The sequence below is a fragment of the Callorhinus ursinus genome, unplaced genomic scaffold, assembly GCF_003265705.2.
Source record: "Callorhinus ursinus isolate GAN/ISIS: 27379988/994484 unplaced genomic scaffold, GSC_fseal_2.0 scaffold7, whole genome shotgun sequence".
In the NCBI taxonomy this organism is placed as follows: Eukaryota; Metazoa; Chordata; class Mammalia; order Carnivora; family Otariidae; genus Callorhinus; species Callorhinus ursinus.
Window position 1 is genome coordinate 39,247,602 of NW_027397069.1, and position 21,119 is coordinate 39,268,720.

Consider the following 21,119-nt stretch of genomic DNA (forward strand, 5'->3'; position numbering starts at 1 on the left):
AGGATATTAACATACAGTGTTATATTAGCTTCAGGTGTACAATATAGTGATTCAACAATTCTATACATTACTCAGTGCTCATAATGATAAGTGTACTCTTATCCCCTTCACTTATTTCACTCAGCCCCTACTCACCTTCCCTTTGGCAACTACTAGTTTGTTCTCTATATTTAAGAGTCTGTTTTTTGTCTCTTTTTGTTTGTTTCGTTTCTTAAAATCCACATATGAGTGAAATCATATGGTATTTGCCTTTCCCTGTCTGACTTATTTTACTTGGCATTATACCCTCTAAGTTCATCCATGTTGGTGCAAATTGTAAGATCTCATTCTTTTTTGATCCAGTAATTCCACTACTGGGTATTTACCCAAAGAAAATGAAAGCACTAATTCAAATAGATATACATACCCCTATGTTTACTGCAGCATTATTTACAATAGCCATGATATGGAAGCAACCCAAGTGTCCATTGATAGATGAATAGATAAAGAAAAATAGTATATATATATGTATATATATACATATATATATACACATATATATACTATATATACTACATATACTATATAGTGTATATATATATATATATACACACACACACTATATACAATGGAATATTACTCAGTCATAAAAAAGAATGAGATCTTGCCATTTGTAACATATATAGCCCATTTAAATCAAACGTAAAATTGACTGTGGTGATCTGCAAAGCTGGATTGCAGTCTGTAAACAGAAAACAAAGGTTTTAGCTTAGAAATCATGGACTTAATGGAAAATAAGAATAATATCAGATATGACTTTTTGCAAGAGAAATTCACTTGTTTATACTCTAAAATGTGTAAGTATTTGAGCCCTTCCCATCTTCAATTTTCAAGTGCCAAAGGAGATTCTTATTATGTAGCTGTGATATCTAAGGATAATACCAAACAAGCAAAAAGGAGTGTGAGAATGTTTCAAGTTAGGCTAACAGTTGGGAATACCACCAGCTGCTCTCTTTTACAATGAAGGAGAAAAATAGCTCAAAGGCAAAACTTTAAATAAAGTAATTTCAATCTTATTTTACAGGTTGGAAAATATTCACAATGAAGTCCTTTAATGAGTTTGCCCTTTTTCAAGCTGCCTCACAGTATAACTAAAATTAGGGGTATTAAAATTTCCTAAGGGAAATTTTGAATAATACTGTTATTTATGTCCTATTAAAAGGTATTACCATATTTTACCACAGAGGCTTTGCAGTATTTTAACATAATGCCCACAAACTCAATTTTATGAATTAGTGAATAGAAGAACAGGCATTAAGCAAAACAAGAAAGATTTTAATTTTTATTCATTTTAACTGCTATGAATTTTAATTAATGCTTTGTTGACTGAATATTTATACATGTTTATATTCACACATAATTACATATATCACACATAATGCATATGTATGTCTATACCTATATGTATACGTAGATTTATAGATAGATAGATGGGTGGAGAGAGAGAGAGACCTAACATATGACCACAAATACAAGTGATGCTCTTCAATAGTTAGGGATAATTCATTTGTTAGTTAAAATTCCAAACCACGATATAAGTCTAGCTAATGGCAGAAATTCATAATAAACCAACATTTCTTCTAGGTTCTTTCTATAAATTACAATGTCTTTAAGAAATGTGAATTAATGTGTAGGTGTTTATTTAACAAACTATAAAAGTTGTATTTTATTTCTTTGTTTTCTGAGAAAAGTTCTCAGGAAAATTAACTTACCAAGGGCTAAAAATATTTTCTCTTAATTTATAAATCATGATGAGTATTTGACCTATTATTATGACTTTGTGGGTGGATCATTAGACATAAGTGAAAGAAAAAAACAATTAAAAAGGAACCAAGAAAGCAGATGCTAAGTTTCATTCAGTACTAACTCCACTTTACCATTACTTTTCAAAAGCAATCTAAATGTCAAATTTCTGACACCAAAATTGGTAGCAAGTAAATCACATAGCACTAAACTGCAAAGTGGCATGCAAAATTTAGAACAGTAGGTTGTATATAATTAGGAAAGAGTTTGTGCTTCTAAATATAAAAGTCCTACATTCAGCATGAGGAAATAAAACTCTTAGGAAAAAGACAGTCTGGTTGCACTCTTTAAAGACTCTTAATACAAACATAAGGGCAACAGATAAAACGTGAATGCTCACTTAGGAGAAGCAGGCTTTTCACAGGCAAATGTGTAAGACCATTAGTGGAACTAATCAGAGAACGCTGTTATGTTTTGCCTTCCTTTATCCTTAAATATTTTGCCTATATTCCTTCCAATGGAATTGTAAAGGTTTAAGGCAGAGTCATGTCAAACATAAAAGACTTGAATTTTTAAATACCTTGAATATTCCATTCATTTGCTAAACAAATCATTCTGAATATTAATAGTCAGGTAGTATTTTAAGTTCTTGGGATACAGAAGTGGAGAAGGAAAAGTCCCTGCCTTCATAGCACTTAATAGTGAAGGAGGCAGATGGCAAACAAATATAAATATAAATATATAATAAAATGTCACTCTGATGAAAAATAAAACAGAGACATCAGATAAAAAGTGATGAGGTGGGGGATAATTTACAAAGGACAATCATTCTACCTCTTTCAGAAGTGGTCTCATTTGAGCAGGGACTTGAATTAAATAAGGGAACGAGCCATGCAAAGATATAATGGAGAAAAATATTATGCAGATAGACCTATAAGCTCAAAGGCCCTGAAGAGGAAATGAACTGGGTTATGTTGACCCCATATCCCTACCCAGGAGGTAGGCAGAAGGCAGATGAGGTGACACCTGTTAGAAGACTGTTCCCAATTCTTTGAAAGAGATGAAGCATTAAGGCTGTGGCAGCAGCAATGGTATTAGATTGAGGCTATAATTTGAATGTTGAGGCAACAGCAAAGGTTAAGCAGTTTGCTGTGGGTTAACAGGAAAAGAGACAAATCAAGGATTCTCTCAGTATGTTGGCTTGAGATACAGGTAAATGATGGGGCTCTTACTGGTATTGGGAAAATTGGGTGGGGGCAGTAAAATGAAGAGTTAGTTATCGGATATATTCAACCAAGATGCCTACCAGATATTCATTATCAATATCACAGTGACATTAAGAAAGAGATAGGCTACAGGGGTCCAAACTTGAGGAATAGTATTGGTAAAGAGAGGTGGCAGAAGCGTGGGCTATTCATTTGAAAGTCATCACCATAGAGTTTATTTAAAGTCATGGGGATACAGAATATCATGTAGTGAGAGGAATACCATTCGGGAAGAGGAAAGGGAACCAGCCACAGTTACTGAGATGGTGTGGCCAGTGAGGTGGGAGGGAATCTGAAAGAAGGGGTGAGTGATCTGAGTGAAGGAAAAAGAGCAACAAAGGAGAATAAAGTACCAACCATATTCAATTATAGTACTCTTCTCTGCCTTCATTACAGTTTTGCAGGTGGTTAAGCCTGGAATATTTTCCGACACTTAGCAGAACAGGTTATGTTGCCTGGCAGAGGAGCCAGATTCTATCATACATAATTTGAGAGGTGTTAACAGGAATTATAAACAGAGTTCTTCTCTTTGCCCATCCTCCAGGGAATGGAATGCCCAACAGTAGACATTTGTTAGTGCATAATTAATTGGATTGAAACATTTTTGTTACCTGGGAAGAGTCACATAAATTAGTAGACAGCTTAGTAAAGACTAGTAGAAGCAGCCCCATGTCATCTGTTGGTCTTTGGGGGAACATGAGAAGTTTGTGCTTGTAAGTGAAAGACAGGAGGTGAATCACTTACTGCCGATAAAGCAATATTATACTGACACTGTGCATCCTGGGGGAGAAGGTGTGCATCCTGGAGGAGAAGGTGTACCTGGGAAGAAATAACAAATGACAGAGAGAGAGAATGGAAAGAAAAGGTCCTAATTGTGTTTAGTTTGGGGGCATCCCAACCAGGGTCTCCTGCCTTCTCCTATCAGCCATTTTTCCTTTGCATTCACATCTATTCTTGCCACTTCAAATGTCATCTGTATGCTAAGGATGTGTGCCCCTATATTTCAAGCCCAACTTTTTTTCCTAACCTTGACTATTTCTGTTTACTGACTATCCAGAGATCTCTCGCTTTCAGCATGTCAGAGAGCAGACTCCACATCTCCCTGCCTCTGTCCTGCTTCTTTCACTACTTCCAGAGGGCACCAGCTTCTACCCAGCTTCTCAAACTCAAGCCCAAAAGTTACCTATGACCTCTGCTTTCCTACTTGTTTATCCTCATACACTCATAACTCATATTGCCTGTACTTCCTATGTACATTCCGTCCCGTTATCTCTGTCATTCCTACCCCATCTCTTACCCGACGGCATTATCCTATTTGGTCTCCCTGCTCTAAATGTCATCCACTCGCTCAGCATTAACTTTAGATTTTTTTAACTGAATTATACAACCCTGCATGTCTGATCTCTCTTGCCCACGCCAACTTTACTTTGCACTGCTTTGTCATACATAAACTGAAATGAAACTGTAGAGACTTTTTCGTGTGCTTGGAGACCATGAGAAAGCAAAGAGAAATAAATTTACTAACCACACTACAACACAAAGTACATGCTGATGTGATGGAACACTAAACTCAAAAGTGTGTACTTTTAGAAATTATTATAATTATTATGATTTTACTATGAGCTAACTTAAGTAAAGAAATGGCATGTATTCTAAAAATTACAGAGGCTATGACAATTTGTCTGAATTTACTCTCATGTATTATGATCAGATTATGATAAACTATGATCTCACATTTTTATTGAAAGTTTGTAGAAAACAAAATGCATTATCAGAAATTAAATTTAATTGACTGTAAGAAAGAATATGTTGCCTGAAACTGCATCTTGATACCTTTATCCTTTATTTATGGAAATCTTCCTAATTCCTCAAAACCTAGCCCAAAAGTCGTCTTCTTAATGATGATTGTTTTCAACCCAATCAGATATAATTACTCCATCTTACTATATTTTACTTCCAACTCTGACTTGTGTTAAAATAGTTTGTTGACAATATACTGCAACAAATTATATCTTCCTTGAAGGCAGGTAATATGGATTAAACACGTTTGTTTTCACTGAAGTAAAACCATCCCTCATTCAATGAAGATCTGGGTTTTTATAATAGTATCTTAAAATAATTACTATGTTTTCTTCTTTTAGTTAAAATGTTTGAATCAACAAACAAAAATGTAACTCAGTATATACCACAAAGCTACCTCCCTGATAATTCAGAGTATGGTTTCCCATAAAGGAATAAATAACTGTGACACAAATGTTCAGCATCCCTCATTGTATACTTATTCTTTAGGTAGATTAAGCTTATATTTATAAATATTTATATTTATAGCCATTTTAAGTATATATATGTGTGTATATATAGATATAGATATATATACACACACATCAAATATATATCAGACATATATATGCATGGTCCAAGATGCACACACTGACATATATAAATGACACTTTATGAGACATTCTTCACAGAAATAGATCTAAAAGGGAATTTAAAATGTTACTAGAGCCACATTTAATAAACTGATTAAGAAGCTAATTATAAATACACTGAGAGTGAGATGCAGAACATATTTTTTACTCCAGATAGAACATAATTTGCAATGGACTTTAACAGAGCAACTTTTCTGGAGTTCACTCACAATACTTTGGTATCATGGCAACAAATCATTTAGTTTAATACCTTTCATCCCACATTATATTTTGAGAACAAATTAAGGATGTCAGTGATCCTGGTTTACTTTGCACTATACACTACCTCAATCATTTCAATTGAGTTGAACTGGATGCTAAAGAAGGTTGGAAGTATTTTTTCTAAGCATAACTTAATTTTTTTGAGGGGGTCTACAAAACTTTATTATTTATTCATTCATTTATTTATTTATTTATTAAGATTTTATTTATTTGACAGAGAGAGACACAGCGAGAGAGAGAACACAAGCAGGGGGAGTGGGAAAGGGAGAAGCAGACTCCCCGCTGAGCAGGGAGCCTGATGCGGGGCTCGATCCCAGGACCCTGGCATCATGACCTGACCAAAGGCAGATGCTTAACGACTGAGCCACCCAGGTGCCCCAACATAGCATTATTTAGTTTGAATGTTGCCTAGAGAGGTCAGAGGGTCTAGATTACCTCCCACATTCTATTCTTCTGGTTTCACAAAATGCTTTTCAGGAAAAAGTGGATTACAATATACAATCTCTGGATCCTCTGTGGAAACCTGTCCCGCTGAACACAGACATGCCTAATTTATTTTGCTATGCCTCTGTCATGGTCCTAAACAAAAGGACTTGAACCCAATGTAAAGAATTATTAAGATATGATTATATGCCCCAAATCAACAAATTTAGAAAGAAACAAAAAAATCATTACTTGAGTGGAGGTTTTGAAATTGTTTTTTTTTAAATGAGTTTGAAATACAAAATAAGAATTTGATTCTACTTAATGCTACTTAGGTCACACAGGAATTTGGGCTACTTCTTTTAATGATCTTCAATGATTCTTTAAATGTAGTGACTGAACACAACTTGCTTAAAGCATGGTTTCTCAGCCTTGGCAATATCAACATTTTGGGTCAAATGTGGGATGTTCTGTGTGTTGTGGAATGTTTTACAGCACCCCGGGCCTTAGCCCACCAGATGTCAGCAGTACCCACTCTCCAAATTGTGACATCAAAATAGACATTGTTATAGGTCTGCTTGAGCGTAAAACCACCTTCGTTTAGGAACTACTGGTTTAAATAATATTGAAAATGTTTTGCATAATTAACTCAAAGCAACTTTATGCTATTGGTCAAAATAGAAGTTATTTACATTGACTTTCAAAATGTGAACCTAAGAAAAATATCTAGATATTGAAGAGGAATGTTTGGATTAAAACAAAGAGAAAGAGACAGCATCATACCTGACAATAGCTACAAACTCTGATATAAATATCTTTAAGACCTTAGTAACATTTTAACAACATGGTGAATTTTAACATGTGAAAATAATGAAAAAGTATTAGGTATATTTATGACAAATTATATCTATCTATCTATCTATGTTTCTATTTTCACAATCTTTTAAGCACTGCCTCTGTTATGGTTTGATTAGCTTATCAATTTCCACATTTATGGTCCATGCTATTTATTATATCCTGAATATTTTTATAGCTTATTAATTTGAATATATCTAGTCCTCATAAATTCATTGGAAAGATAAGTATATGTAAATATACTAATCATTTATATACATATATTATACATACACATATGTTTTTGTGTGATATGACATATGTATACTCTATGTGTCTGATATGTGTATATATTAAATATACATAATATTTATGTACATATAACATGTATAAATGTTATATAACATGTATTATGTATACATATTTAAAGGTTTTTTTTTTATTTGACAGAGAGACAGAAGCACTAGTAGGCAGAGAGGCAGGCAGAGGGAGAAGCAGGCTCCCCACGGAGCAGGGAGCCTGATGCGGGACTTGATCCCAGGACCCTGGGATCATGATCTGAGCCAAAGGCAGCCACTTAACTGACTGAGCCACCCAGGTGCCCCAGGCAAATATCCTTATAATTGTTCAGAATTATTCAGAGAAAATAAAATTCTTCATATGAATAAAATATGCATGTTGTTCCTAGACATCATTTCCCACTGTTTTTCTTTAGATTATTGTCATCCTACTAATGATATGTCTCTCCCCTTCTCTTTTTCTCCTGGACCCTCCCCTTAAGTGGGGTAGGAAAGGTATAATCTTGTGAGTGAGCAATGTCTATGTTCTCTTAACAAAGAAATCTCGGCAACTAGGCCACTCAGAATATTTAGCACTTCATTCAATACCATTATAAGAAGCAGATAAAGAAAGAGCATCTAGTAATGAGAATACACTAAAAAGTTTCCTTGAAAATTTAAGTGACAATCACAGTGAGCAACCATAATATCTTAATGTACTGGGAAAACTGAAATGGGTTTGTTTTTAAGTCTCAGAACTACTGATTTTGTTGAGAGGACAGAAAAGGATATGTGTAGCTGACCCAGTGAGGAAAGCGTAACTCAGTATTAAAATTTTTCAATAGGAAACTTGGTATAATTACTTTATATTCCTTGGAGACCAGAGGATTATCATAGCAATATAAATGGCTCTATTAACTAAAGAGCTAAAAATACATCCTATGTAATATTAATAAATTTCAAGCTGGAAAAATTCATAAATTGATTACAAATATATATAATTTTCCCATTATACTAATACATACTTACTATGCTTATCTATAAAAATCTTTAAGCATAATGAGTGATTCACTTAGGTATATTTACATACATACATACTGATATTATTATAGGAAATAGCCATATTGTAAAATCTGTTGCAATGATTATGTATAAAATGGAATCTGGTATTTGACATATATGACCAATGAATCAGGAGACCATCATAATACCTCTTTAATAAAGCAAATAAAAATACAGAAAATCTGTGGATTTTATCATAAAGTTGTACGATAAAGACATGTTCTTCATTTAAGCAAAGAAAAGTACAGCATAATTCTGAACAATTATAAGGAGAGAAGGTAAAATGATCCCAAATTTTAATGGCATTGGATTATATGTCTTTCACAATACTTGGTTCTAAGTTAAACAATGATTACATAAGCATAACTTGTCAGGAACTAAAATAACCAAAACACAACTTACAAAAATATGGGGATGGAAGTTGAAAAAGAATTAGAAGTAGTATGTTCAAATTTACACATTAAAAAAATTAGTAAATAAAGGTATTTAAAGGTGCTTATAGTTATGGTGATATCTACCAGAAACAGTTATGAACACTAAAGGCTAAGTATGCTTACCTCTAAGACATGGTAAGAGATATGAGGGAGGAATGGAGCAAAATACTATTGCTTATTATTTATCTGACTGCACTGTTAATATTTAGTTGCTATCACATAATGATTAAGGGTATCAATCTACAACCAGACTGCTTTGGTTCAAATCTTGGTTTCACTGCTTACAACATCTATTTATGCATCTTAAATACCTATTTATCTTAGTGTCCTCTTCTGTAAATTTAAAAATGTGGTTCTATTGGAGGGTTCTTATCAGGGCTTAATGAGCTAATATTTAAAAAGCATTTGCCGGGGTACCTGGCTGGCTCAGTTGGTAGAGCATGTGACTTTTGATCACAGGTTGTAAGTTCAAGCCCCATATTGGGTACTGAGATTACTCAAAAATAAAGTCTTTAAAAAATAAATAAATAAATGAAAAGTGTGTAGCATTAGGTAAGCACTAGAAAAGAATTAAATAAAACCAAAAGAAAATAAACGTCATGCATATGGATAATGGTGAATGCATTTCATAATAACACATAATTTAAATTTTAAAATAACATCAGTTATTACTGAAAACATTGCTATGAGTTAGTGAAAATAGTATTTTTATGATGGTATCTGATATATTACAAATGTCTAATTTTATAAAGATTTTTTTATAACATGACAAGTTCTTAGAAGCAATTAGATGTATGTTTTGAAGCACTTATTTTATGGAAAGGAAATGTGACATATTATAATATTTGGCATCATATATAGTTTTTGATATCAGAAACCAAGGAAACGAAAATTGCAGAATTTTCTGAATTTAGCTGTAATTACATTGGGAAATTGAAAAAGCTTTTACATTATTTTAGTTCTAATCATTCAGTATGCCAAATAATATGGTTATTTTCCTTATGTTTTAAAAAGTTAAAGAATTCAGAAACTCACTATCCAACATGCAAAGGAGACTTCCTGAATCTTGAGTTCTAAATCTATCCCAAACTTCAACTTGACACCTCCTTGAATTATTTTATGTCTTCAAATCTTCATCTGGAAAAGAAAGAAAAACAAAGAAAATCATCTCTTTGTTCTCATTGTTTTAATCAATATTGATCAGAAATTTAATGTTCAATCATCAGTGGGTCTCATTCTATTGATATTTCAGAATAATTAGGATTATTTATAAAATACTGGCAGTTCTAATTTATAAGCAAGTTATACTGTAGAGTTCATTTGTAAATCACAGAATATAAAGGTCAGAAAAGACTTTAGAGGCCATCAACTTCCCACTCCATTTTTTTGTATAAACTCTTCTGGAACATCCTTATCACTGACAGATGGTCATTCATCCTTTGGTTAAAAATGTCAAGTGATCACAAGCTTAGTAATTTAAAGGCAGCCCATTTTGCATCTGGACAGCTGGAGTCTTTATTAAATTTTACTTCTATTAAACTGTTTCCCTATAGTCACACATACTTGCTACAAGTATTTATTTAATGCCAGATATGTCAAATACATTAAAATCACAAAACTAACAGTCCAATGGAAAAGACAAAGAATCACCAAATAATAGCACAAACATATTGTTATAAATTGAGATAAATGCAAAGAAGGGGAAAAAAATTTACTGTTAATGTTTAGCTGGGACTCACACAAAAAACAGGCTTAAAAAAGTACTATTGCATGAACTAAGAAGAGGGGATTTAAATGGAGGTTGGGGGGACTGGAGTGGAGGGTGCCCAGAGGAGAAGAGGAGAGGAAAGACTGTTTCACTACAGAGATCAGAGTAAGGACAAATGGATGTGTGGGTTCTGAGGCAGACAACTGCATTCAAGAAACCAAAAGAGGGACAAAGTATGTGACGCAAACTGCATGAGAGGGAAAATGCTGCGCGGGAAAACTGGAGAGGTAGAAGAGGTCAGGCAGTTAGGGCGCTAAGGGTCCTTCTAAATTTGCTACTATCTCCACCCTAAAGTGACACCCAATACATTTTCAAATTACAATGTACGTGATAGTAGCTAACTCTGTTTCCCACATCTCAGCTGAACGAGTGTTTCCAATTCCATCCACCATTTCTCACACTGTCCAGAAATGTCACTCTTCCAACTGGCTTCCTCTGCTATCAAAGCTATACATTTGGGTTTGTTATAAGTTTAACAATGTATTGTTAAAACTAATCACAATATTATACTTGTCATCTTTGTTAAATAATGAGCTGAGCTACTATTGATATTTGCTGCGATCATATGATCCATGTCCAAATCAGGTCATATTTGAAGGTCAAAGTGGGAACTATCATGAAGTGGGAAAGTTACACGAAGAAAGTAAATGTAAACCAGTCCTCTTAAGGGCAAACCAGGGTTTATAGTTACCCGAATTATTGCTTCTCTTCCATTGTACACAGTCTACTTCCCTTTGACCTGGAGGATTGCCTGATAAAAACAGGATGCCCAGTTAAATTTGAAGGTCAGACAGAGAATAAATAAATTTTCAGTATAAGTATGTCTCATGCAACATTTGAGATCCACTTGTACTAAAACTTATTATCTCTCTGACCTTCAAATTTAGCTGGAGGTTCTGTATTTTTGCTGAATTTGGAAAGACTTCTCTGCATCTATAGCACTCTTAATGGCCTAATGAACATTTCCATCAACTGTGGTTCCAAATGATGACTACTTCTGCACCTGGCATGGCACAGAGACCATTATGACATTCAAGTCTTTCATAAATCATAAGATTTTCATAATGCTTGTATAGAGGAGAGAAAATCAGAAACAACTTATTGAGCACCTTCAATATTTCAAGCACTCTGCCATACTCTGGAAATTCAAAAATAAATAAGACACAATTCCTACTCTCAGGATGCCACCAGAGGAAACAAGGACAAACATCTAAAATGTAAGGTGACAAGTGATATATTAAAAGTGGATAGAAAACTTGATAGGAACATAATCAGGGAGTTGTTAAATATCAGGGAAAGTTATGAAGACTGGGAATTTGATATTGAGTAGTGGTTCACCTGGGAGAAAAATTGGGAGAAGACAGCCCAAAAAGAGCTCCTAGCTTGTGCAAAATCACTATTTGAAAGTGTTTAGGAAACATGGTACAGTGCAGTGAGCAAGGGAAGATAGAGCTACAGGTGAGATTAGGACAGTGGGCTACAGCAAAGGGCCTTGCTGAAGAGTGTACACTGACAATTCTCATTTATTGAATGTATATCACTTGCCAGGGACAGTGGAAATAAAAGTTAAAACTAGAAAGGTAATTTTGAAGTTATCTGAACCTGGATCTACGACAGAAGAGCAAAGATGATCGTGAAGTACTCAGCTTCGGCAGTGGGCTAGATCGTGATGCCATTTCCCAAGAGGAAAAAGAAAATCAGAGGAAGAGTCAGTAGGAGGTGAGAGAAGAGGAGGCAAAGTGGAGATTGGGCATGTTAAATCTAAACAGTGTTTCCCTTTTTATTTTCAATAGGGTGATGGCAAGATCATTTTTACTCGATGACTAATGGAGTTATGAAGTCAGAACAGCATTTTTGTGGATGTTTGGCTATTTTTAGCTTCTTCATTGCCAAAGTGAAGGGTTGTGCAATGAACAGGTACGTGAGTGGCAATGATGCGAGTTTCTCTTGACAATAACTCTAGACCAGTGTAGCCCAGGTCTCGTCTCTCACGGTCAAGTTCTCACTATTCTGAGACAGAGCTACCCTCATAGGAAGGTTGATGGCATCCCAGATTGCAAAACAGAAGTGAATTGATAAGAAAGTTATTTCCTGATTGAATCACATAATTATACAGTTAGCACTGAGTTCTGTTTTTAGAGACCGAAGTTAAAATTTACTTCCTCGGAATGGAGGTGATTGTATGTTAGGCATCTAAGAAAAGAGTGAACAGCATTAATCAGTAATGCATTTACTTTTATAAACCAAAGTTATTTTCTGAGAACCTCAGGAAGTTTCCTTGAAGTCTATTCACTCCAATTACTCTTTGGATCTTTTAGTGAGTTTTTACAAATGAAATTTATATTTGTACAATACCTTTCTAATATTTGGGGTTTCAATTTTTTACTTCTTTTTCTCTCTGCTTCTTTTATTTAAATGACATTTAAAGAGATAAGGAAATATTTATATATTCCCCCAGTGCTTTGCCCCAGGTAAGCACTCAATAAATGGTTTTGACTGACTACCCAATGTGTATTATAATAGTGGGAAGTTCTTTTCTGCTAAAGAGAAAAATTAACCTATTTCATTCCTTTTTTGCATATAAACTAAGGTTGCCTCTTATCCTTAATTCTGCTATGAAATAGTTCTGCTTTGAAAATGGCAGATATGCAATTTCTAGAAATGTAAAATAGAAAGTATTATTTTAAAGTAGCTAGAATAAAATAAACCACAAACATTCATTAAAATAATAAAATAATTAGTATTTTTTATCAGTGAAGACTCACATGTATAACTGATTTTCCAAAACATACCAAAATCATTTTGCTCAGTCATCTAATTATGTATTTATTTTGCTTTCCACTTAGTAAACTTTAATTTTTCTATAATTTATAATTATTTTGAGTCCATTTGTAACATTGACATTTTTCATAATATTGGGAGGTTTAAACCCTATTGAGGCATTCTTTCTACAGTGAAAATATAACCAAATATCATATCAAGATGGTAAGCTATTTGCCATGTGATTGATTTCAGCAGAATATTTTGATTTATATCACACATGCTTTACTGCTTCCAATTTCCTCTTTACTTTTTAGCACAGATCATACAAGGAATGGACCACATTCCCCAGATATTCCAATAATACTAAGATGCAGGGCATATCTATCTCACATTCCAAAATTCTGGCAATCTTAGGCCATATACCAAGTCAATGAATATGTATTAAGTATTCATTTTGCAATTAGAAGAAGAAGATATGCAGTTCTTGGGGGCAGACATCTGTTACTTTTACCAACTTTAAATTTCCTTTATAGTAGGTATGGAGCCTCACATTGGTTTGTGAGCATATACAAAGGGCTTTGTGTCAGCCAGCTACCTGTGACTGTAACAAAACATCCCAATTCTAAGTGGCTTAGAATGAGCATTTACTTGCATGGGTCTGTGAATAGGCAAAGGGGAGCCTTGCTCCTGGCCAGAGCTCAGTGGGTCCAGGGCTGCTCCACATGGTTTTCATCTTCCTCAATCATATCTGAAGATGGCATTATAAAATGAAATTCTTTAAAAATAATTCACTTATTTGACAGAGAGAGAGACAGTGAGAGAGGGAACACAAGCAGGGGGAGTGGGAGAGGGAGAAGCAGGCCCCCTACGGAGCAGGGAGCCCGGTGCAGGGCTCGATTCCAGTACCCTGGGATCATAACCTGAGCCGGAGGCAGACACTTAACAACTGAGCCACCCAGGCATCCCTGAAATTTTTTTTAGCAATGAAACAGCTTTTCCTTTCCCAGACTGCTTTCTGCGTGCAGAAAGTTGGGGGCCCAAAAATATTTTTGTTTTATTTATATTTAAAGCAGGATTAGTATCTTTTAGTTCAGATTTATGGCATTTTGTAAGATAGTTCTTCCAAATACCTTGTGGGCGTTCTATGTATCTGATTCCACAAGTCTTGGGGGTAAATGTCTTTCTCTCCAGACTTAATTATTGGGTTTTGGGGCATATCTGGCCCATACATTTTCTAGGAGACCTATTGTCTGGCTAAAAGTGTCCACTAGAGACCACTTAATCACTACTAGAGAATTTAACAAAAGGGTTTTGAGGTCATATCTTTGACTTGGTTTTTACCCTGAGTGTATATCTTACTGTCTGCATTCTTGTTTTAAAATTTGCTAGCAGAAGAGTCTAGAGTTGAGAAAAAGTTCTAGCTTCCAAGCCAACAGTTCTGCTTGCAAACTGAACAATTCTTTCCTTAAACTATGTGTTGCAGAATAGTATTACAGGTAGCTATGATTTTGATATCTGGCTACCATCTTTCTCCAGTGGACAAGTTCTTAAAGTCTATTTACTATATTACATGTTACTGCAAGCAACAACCCCGCCAAATATTTCAACATTTCAATGGTCATCAACTCATCTTGATTTGCCCATGACTTTCCCAGTTTTAGCACTGAATGTCTCACATTCCAAGAAACCTCTCAGTTCCAGACAAACTGTGATAGTTAGTTACTGTACTATTATGTGACACATAACGCAGGCTTGCAAATTTTAAAGCATCCTATAACAATGTCCTTATATCTTTTAATAGGTTGCTCACCTACCACTTCCCAATTCTAAATATGTATATAATGACAGGACCCCACTTATCAGTAACAATTTCTATATCAGTGTAACAATTTCTATATCAGTATAACAATACATCTCTAAACTCAGCAACTTAAAATAACAATAATTTATTATTGTTCCCATGCCTGGGTGGTTGACTGATTGGAACAGGGCTCATTTGGGGGCAGCTCAGTTCCACATGTGTCTTATCCTCTTCAGACCAGTGAGAAAATCTTACTAAATTCCTTTTATGGCAATGGCTGAGACATAAGAACAAGCCCAACCATACAAGCACAGTGCAAACTTCTGATTTCTTGTTATCTGCTAATACTTCATTGGCCAAAATAAATCAAGTGGCCAAGCCCAAGGTCAACAAGCAGGAAAATACACTGCACCATTAATGGGAGGGAAGGTGTGGAAGAGTAGCAAACAGATTATATTACATTTAAGCATTAATTTTTACTATAAGTTACACTATATTTAGGTATTCAGGTATACCTCATTTAGATGTGAGGTTTAAAGTTCTCTTAAATAAATAACTTCATACTATCTAATGAGGTCAACCCACCCAGCCTTCAAGATTTTGTTTACATTGTCAGAGTGCTATCAGGAAGTAAAGGGCAAATAAGAATATTATGAATTTACCAACCATCTTAGAAGGAGAGACCCAGCTAGAAGCAAGAGAAAGTGTGGATGGAGTTATAATCATGGTGATCAAGAATGCCAGGAGCATTTAAAGAGGAGAGGGCTAACAGAAGAACCAATCGACAGTCACCCACCCTGTGCAACAAATGACTTTTCTTTTGCTATTTTTACTATCAAATACAATCTTTCTGCAAAGTTGATTGCATCCTGAATTTTTTGGTGCTTCTTCTCCTATTTTTCCAATAGAACAGTCACTGTCCTATTAAGTCTTTTAAAAAATTAATATAGCTATTTCCTATCATAAAAGTAGTTTGTAGTTACTACAGAAAATACAAATAATTAGAGGTTAAAAAAAAGAAATCCAGAATCCTATAGCCCAGATACTGTCAGCCTAAACATGATACAGCATCTTTTTACACTCATTTTCCTATGTGTGTTTTCCATGGATGTAATAAAAATAGTACGCAAAAATAGTTTCTACATAAATTATATCTTCATTTTACAGATTGCAAGCATATTCATCTGCATAGCTTCCATTTCAAATCCTTGTATCAAACAGGCTTTCTTTTACTGCTGTTTTCCTGAATTGAAATAGGATATGCTTTTCCTGTATGCTAGGTTCTTAAAAGGGAAGGGGCTCATAAAAAACAAAACTGTAATATAGACTTGTATACAAACTAAATGCAAAACATAATACAAAAATGCAAAACCCTTTTGATTGTTACCAGGGCTTCTTTCCTGGCTTGGACCTGCCTAAAGCATTTAGAATGTCGGGACTCTTTTGCAAAATGTAATGCACCAGTGATGATCCTCAGTTCCCCCAGCCCACACTTCAGCCACAACCACAAAGATTTCCTGCCAAACGTTTGTTGTTACAATCAAGAATGGATTCAAGCCTTGTTAGTCCAAGGACCCTTATTCAGACTGTTCTGGAATGGTCCATGATTATTATGTCAGAAGGTACGTCTGCCTAGCTTTCAGGTGGAATTTCAGAGTCCACTCAAAGATTTTTTTGGGTGATCAAGCACAGTCTGTGCCTTTCTAAAAGAGCACTCTCCTCAGGCTTGCAGTGAGAAAAACTTCCTCCCGGAGTCTGTTAATATAAGCATGTCAATATAAACATGCTGATTTCAAATCCTAGTCTACAGTGTGTTAGAGAGATTTTGCCTTAACCAGTGACTTACATATGCTAGTTAGTTGTTGAAAGAATTTGTTGTGGGGTACCAGGGTGGCTCAGCCATTAAGCGTCTGCCTTCGGCTCAGGTCGGACCCAGCCCCGCATCAGGTTCCCTGCTCCGCGGGAAGCCTGCTTCTCCCTCTCCCACTCCCCCTGCTTGTGCTCCAGCTCTCGCTGTGTCTCTCTCTGTCAAATAAATAAATAAAATCTTTAAAAAAGAAAAGAATTTGTTGTAGGGAGGCTAATCAAGAGATATTTTAAGAAAAAAATTAGCAACTTAATTATTTTTATTTGTGTATGCATTTGGGTTTCATTTAGTTTTGATTTTCCTTAAAATTCAATCATAATAACTCTTGTACACACATTACAAAATTGTTAAAAGGTCCAGATGGAAAGCAGGAATTCCTGGTTTTTCCAGTCCACAAACCACTCCCTACTGGCAACAACTTTCAATTCTTCACGTTATTTCTTCAAGTATTTATTCTGAAATTTAAAAATAATATACCATGCTGCTTTCCCTTAATTTATTCATTTCATAAATTATTTGTTCGTATTTTGTGATGCTGGATGACCATTTAGCCTTCCCCAAATTATCACACTCTGTACTCAAATTAAAAAATAATATTTACATTATTATAATGGTGATACAAATATTATTCAGAGCCAAGTAGTAGTCTACAATTATTCTTTTTTTTTTTTTACGTTTTCTTATTTTTCCTTCATTTACAATTTTTGGGGGTCTTTTACTTACATGGCTGACAGTTACAGTTGAGAGCCTCAGTGAAGCATGCCTCTCTTTGTCCATGCCCTTTGCTATGTAACTTTGCTATTCATTGTTCATCCCATTAACAAAGGGTCTGTTTCCCACCCCTCCTGGGCTGGAATTTGACTTGTTTTGACCAATGAAATGAGAATGAAATGATATTGTTCTAGTTCCTAGATTAGATCTCAAAGGACCTCCCTGGAGTTTCTGCTTTTGCTCTCTGGGAACCATGAGATAGCATGATGTAAAGAAGCCCAGGTGGAAAACCACAAGGAGAGAGAGGCCAAGGCCGCCTAACTCTTAAAGACTTTACATACAAATGCAAATGCGTAAGACCCTGCACAACCAGCAGAAGAACTGCCCTAGAATCCTGAGAGTCAATAATCTCTTGTTGTTTCATGTAAATTGTGTATCCCACAGAAAAAATGGAATAAATACAAAGAACAACCTTATAACATAATGTTCAAAAGAAAGTAAAAAAAAAAATACATTGAGAGGTATCAGTCTTTAGTACCTACATTACTTAAATACATGCATTCGAAATGATACCCATTTTGCACACTTACTATAGATACAGACAATACATAGCAAACATATCAAAATGGTGTCTTACGGTGAAGACATCTTCCATGTGACAAGAATGAAGACATTCTTACGGTGAAGAAATGAAGTGTGGCATAGGGATAAAAAGAAATAAGAAAATTAGGAGTGGGATCTTGCAAAGACCAATGATGACAATGGACATAAAATGAGGAGTGTGATGAGCTCAGCCCTCTGCCTCTGAGATACCCTCTCCCCCCACAAAATCTACCACACACACACACCACTTACCTTACTCAGATTCATTAAATCAAAACTTTGTTAGTGGTGCCCAGCCATTGCTATTATTTTAGAGCTCCCCAGGCAATGGTAATATGATAGGCAATAATGGTTGATCGCTATTAATCTGGCATCATGAGGTTCTCTTCTAAATTTTAATTAATTAATTAATTTACTTACTCTCTGTGTTTTTCTGTTTGTTTGTTTTCCTGGACTTTTCCTCCTGGAATCTTCTACCTCCAGTCTGTTTTCATCTGCAGGTTTATAGCACCTCCTGAAACTCGAAACTCGTTGCTACTCTCTTTAGTCAGTTACACTGTTTCTTGTATCTTAGCTTTTTACCTCAACCTGTTTACTAACTTCTTTTTATGAAGTATATTCTTCAGTATCCTAACAATAAAGTGTACACTGGAGATAAGTTTTATAAGTCTTTTCATGCTTATAAATAAATGCCTTACTCTGCTTTTATACTCATTTCATAGTCTTGCTAGATATAAATTTAGGAATTGAAAATTAGTCTGTGCTCTTTTGCCTCTCATTTTTTTTCCTTTTATAATATAATTGAATTTTATTTATTTATTTTTTCTTCCCTACATCTACCCCTATCAACCCCAACCCAGGAGCTCTTAGAGTTTAGCATGTAGCTTTTAAATAGGTCATGCAGATTTACATGTTTTAATCCCCACATACAGGAGAACTTTAAAATATCTTTTGTAATTGATATCTAGACTAAGACACTATTGTCAAAGAGTATACTCTGTATGATTTGAATCATTCGAAGTTTATTGAGACATGATTTATGGACTAACATGATTAATATTTATAATTATGTCATGTATGCTCAATGAATATTTTATAGTTGTTGGGTGAAATATTTCATATGTGCCATTAGGTTAAAATTGTTAAAATGTTTCTTAGATCTTCTACATACTTAACAAATTTTTTGGCCTATTTCACTAATTACTAAGAGAGATGAGTTTAAAAAGAGGTAAAACAGTCCTAAAATTCCTACGGAACCACAGTAGTCCCCGAATAGCTTAAGGAATGTTGAATAAGAAGAGCAAGAGTGGAGGCATCACACCTCCTTATTTCAAACTATACTACAAATCTATAGTAATCAAAATATTATGGTGTTAGCCTAAAAACAGACATACAGAACAATGGAACAGAATAGAGAGCCCAGAAATAAACCCACTCAAATACATGAACTAATTTCCAACAAAGGCACCAAGAATACACAATGAAGAAAGGATAGTCTCTCTAATAAATGGTGCTGGGAAAATGGGATATCCATATGCAAATTAATGAAACTGAACCTCTACCTTATATTACATGCAAAAATCAACTTAAAATGAATAAAATACTTAAACATAAGATGAAAAACCATAAAAGTCTTAGGAGAAAACATAGGGAATAAATTCCCTGACATTGGTCTTGGCAATAATTTTTTTGAATCTAACACAAAAGGGACGAAAAAAAAAAAAAAAAAAAAAAAAGTAAAAATAAACCAGTTAGACTACATCAAACTAAAAATCTTTTGCACAGCTATGGAAACCATCAACAAAATGAAAAGGCAACCTACAGAATGGGAAAAATATTTGTAAATCATATATCTCATAAGGAGTTAATATCCAAAATACATAAGAAACTCATAACTCATCCTAAGTAACTCAATTAAAAAATGATCAAAGTAGACAATTTTCTAAAAAAGACATGCAAATGGCTTATAGGTATATGAAAAGATGTCAACATCACTGATCATTGGGAAATGCGAGTCAAAACCACAATGAGATATCACCTCTTATCTGTTAGAATGGCTATTATCAAAAAGACAAGAGATAATAATTGTTAGTGAGAATGTAGAGAAAGGGGAACTCTTGTCTACTGTTGGTGTGAAAGGGAATGTAAATTGGTACAGCCATGGGGCGCCTGGGTGGCTCAGTCGGTTAAGTGTCTGCCTTCAGCTCAGGTCATGATCCCAGGGTCCTGGGATTGAGCCCTGTGTTGGGCTCTCTGCTCAGCAGGAATCTGCTTCTCCCTCTCCCTCTGCCTGCTGCTCCCCCCGCTTGTGCTTTCTGTGTCAAATTAAAAAAACATTGTTTAATAAATAAATAAGTACAGCCACTATGGAAAACAGTAAGGAGATTTCTCAAAAAAAAAAAATTGACTACCAATTAAAAATTGATTACCATATGTTCCCCAATTCCACTACTGGTTATTTTTTTTAAAGGAAATGAAGTCACTATATTGAAAAGATAAGTGCACCTCCATGTTCACCGCAGCATTATTTACAACAGCCAAGACACTGAAATAACCTAAGTGTTGATCAATGGATAAATAAATATTATTCAGCCAATAAAAAGGAGATCTTACCATATGCAATGACATGGATTAATCTGGAGGGCATTATGTAAGTAAAATAAAGCTGAAGGAGAAAGGCAAATACTGTATGGCATCCCTTACAGGGGGAAATCTATTTTTTTTAAAAAGTTGAACTCAAAGAAACAGAATATAGAACATTTGGTAACTGGGGGTTGGCGGCTGGGAGAAAAGGGGAGATGTTGGCCAAAAGGTACAAACTTTTTTAAGTTTTAA

The 21,119-nt window shown here is 34.7% G+C and overlaps 1 long non-coding RNA gene across 2 annotated transcripts in view; it reads right to left on the reverse strand.

Annotated features, from left to right (window-relative positions):
- LOC141373052 (uncharacterized) overlaps window positions 1-21,119 on the reverse strand; it is a 47,739-nt gene that overhangs the window by 2,671 nt on the left and 23,949 nt on the right. For both annotated transcript variants that reach the window (XR_012378679.1, XR_012378680.1), the window contains one exon: window positions 9,807-9,908. This is a non-coding gene — a long non-coding RNA (uncharacterized lncRNA). The remainder of the gene's footprint in view (window positions 1-9,806; window positions 9,909-21,119) is intronic.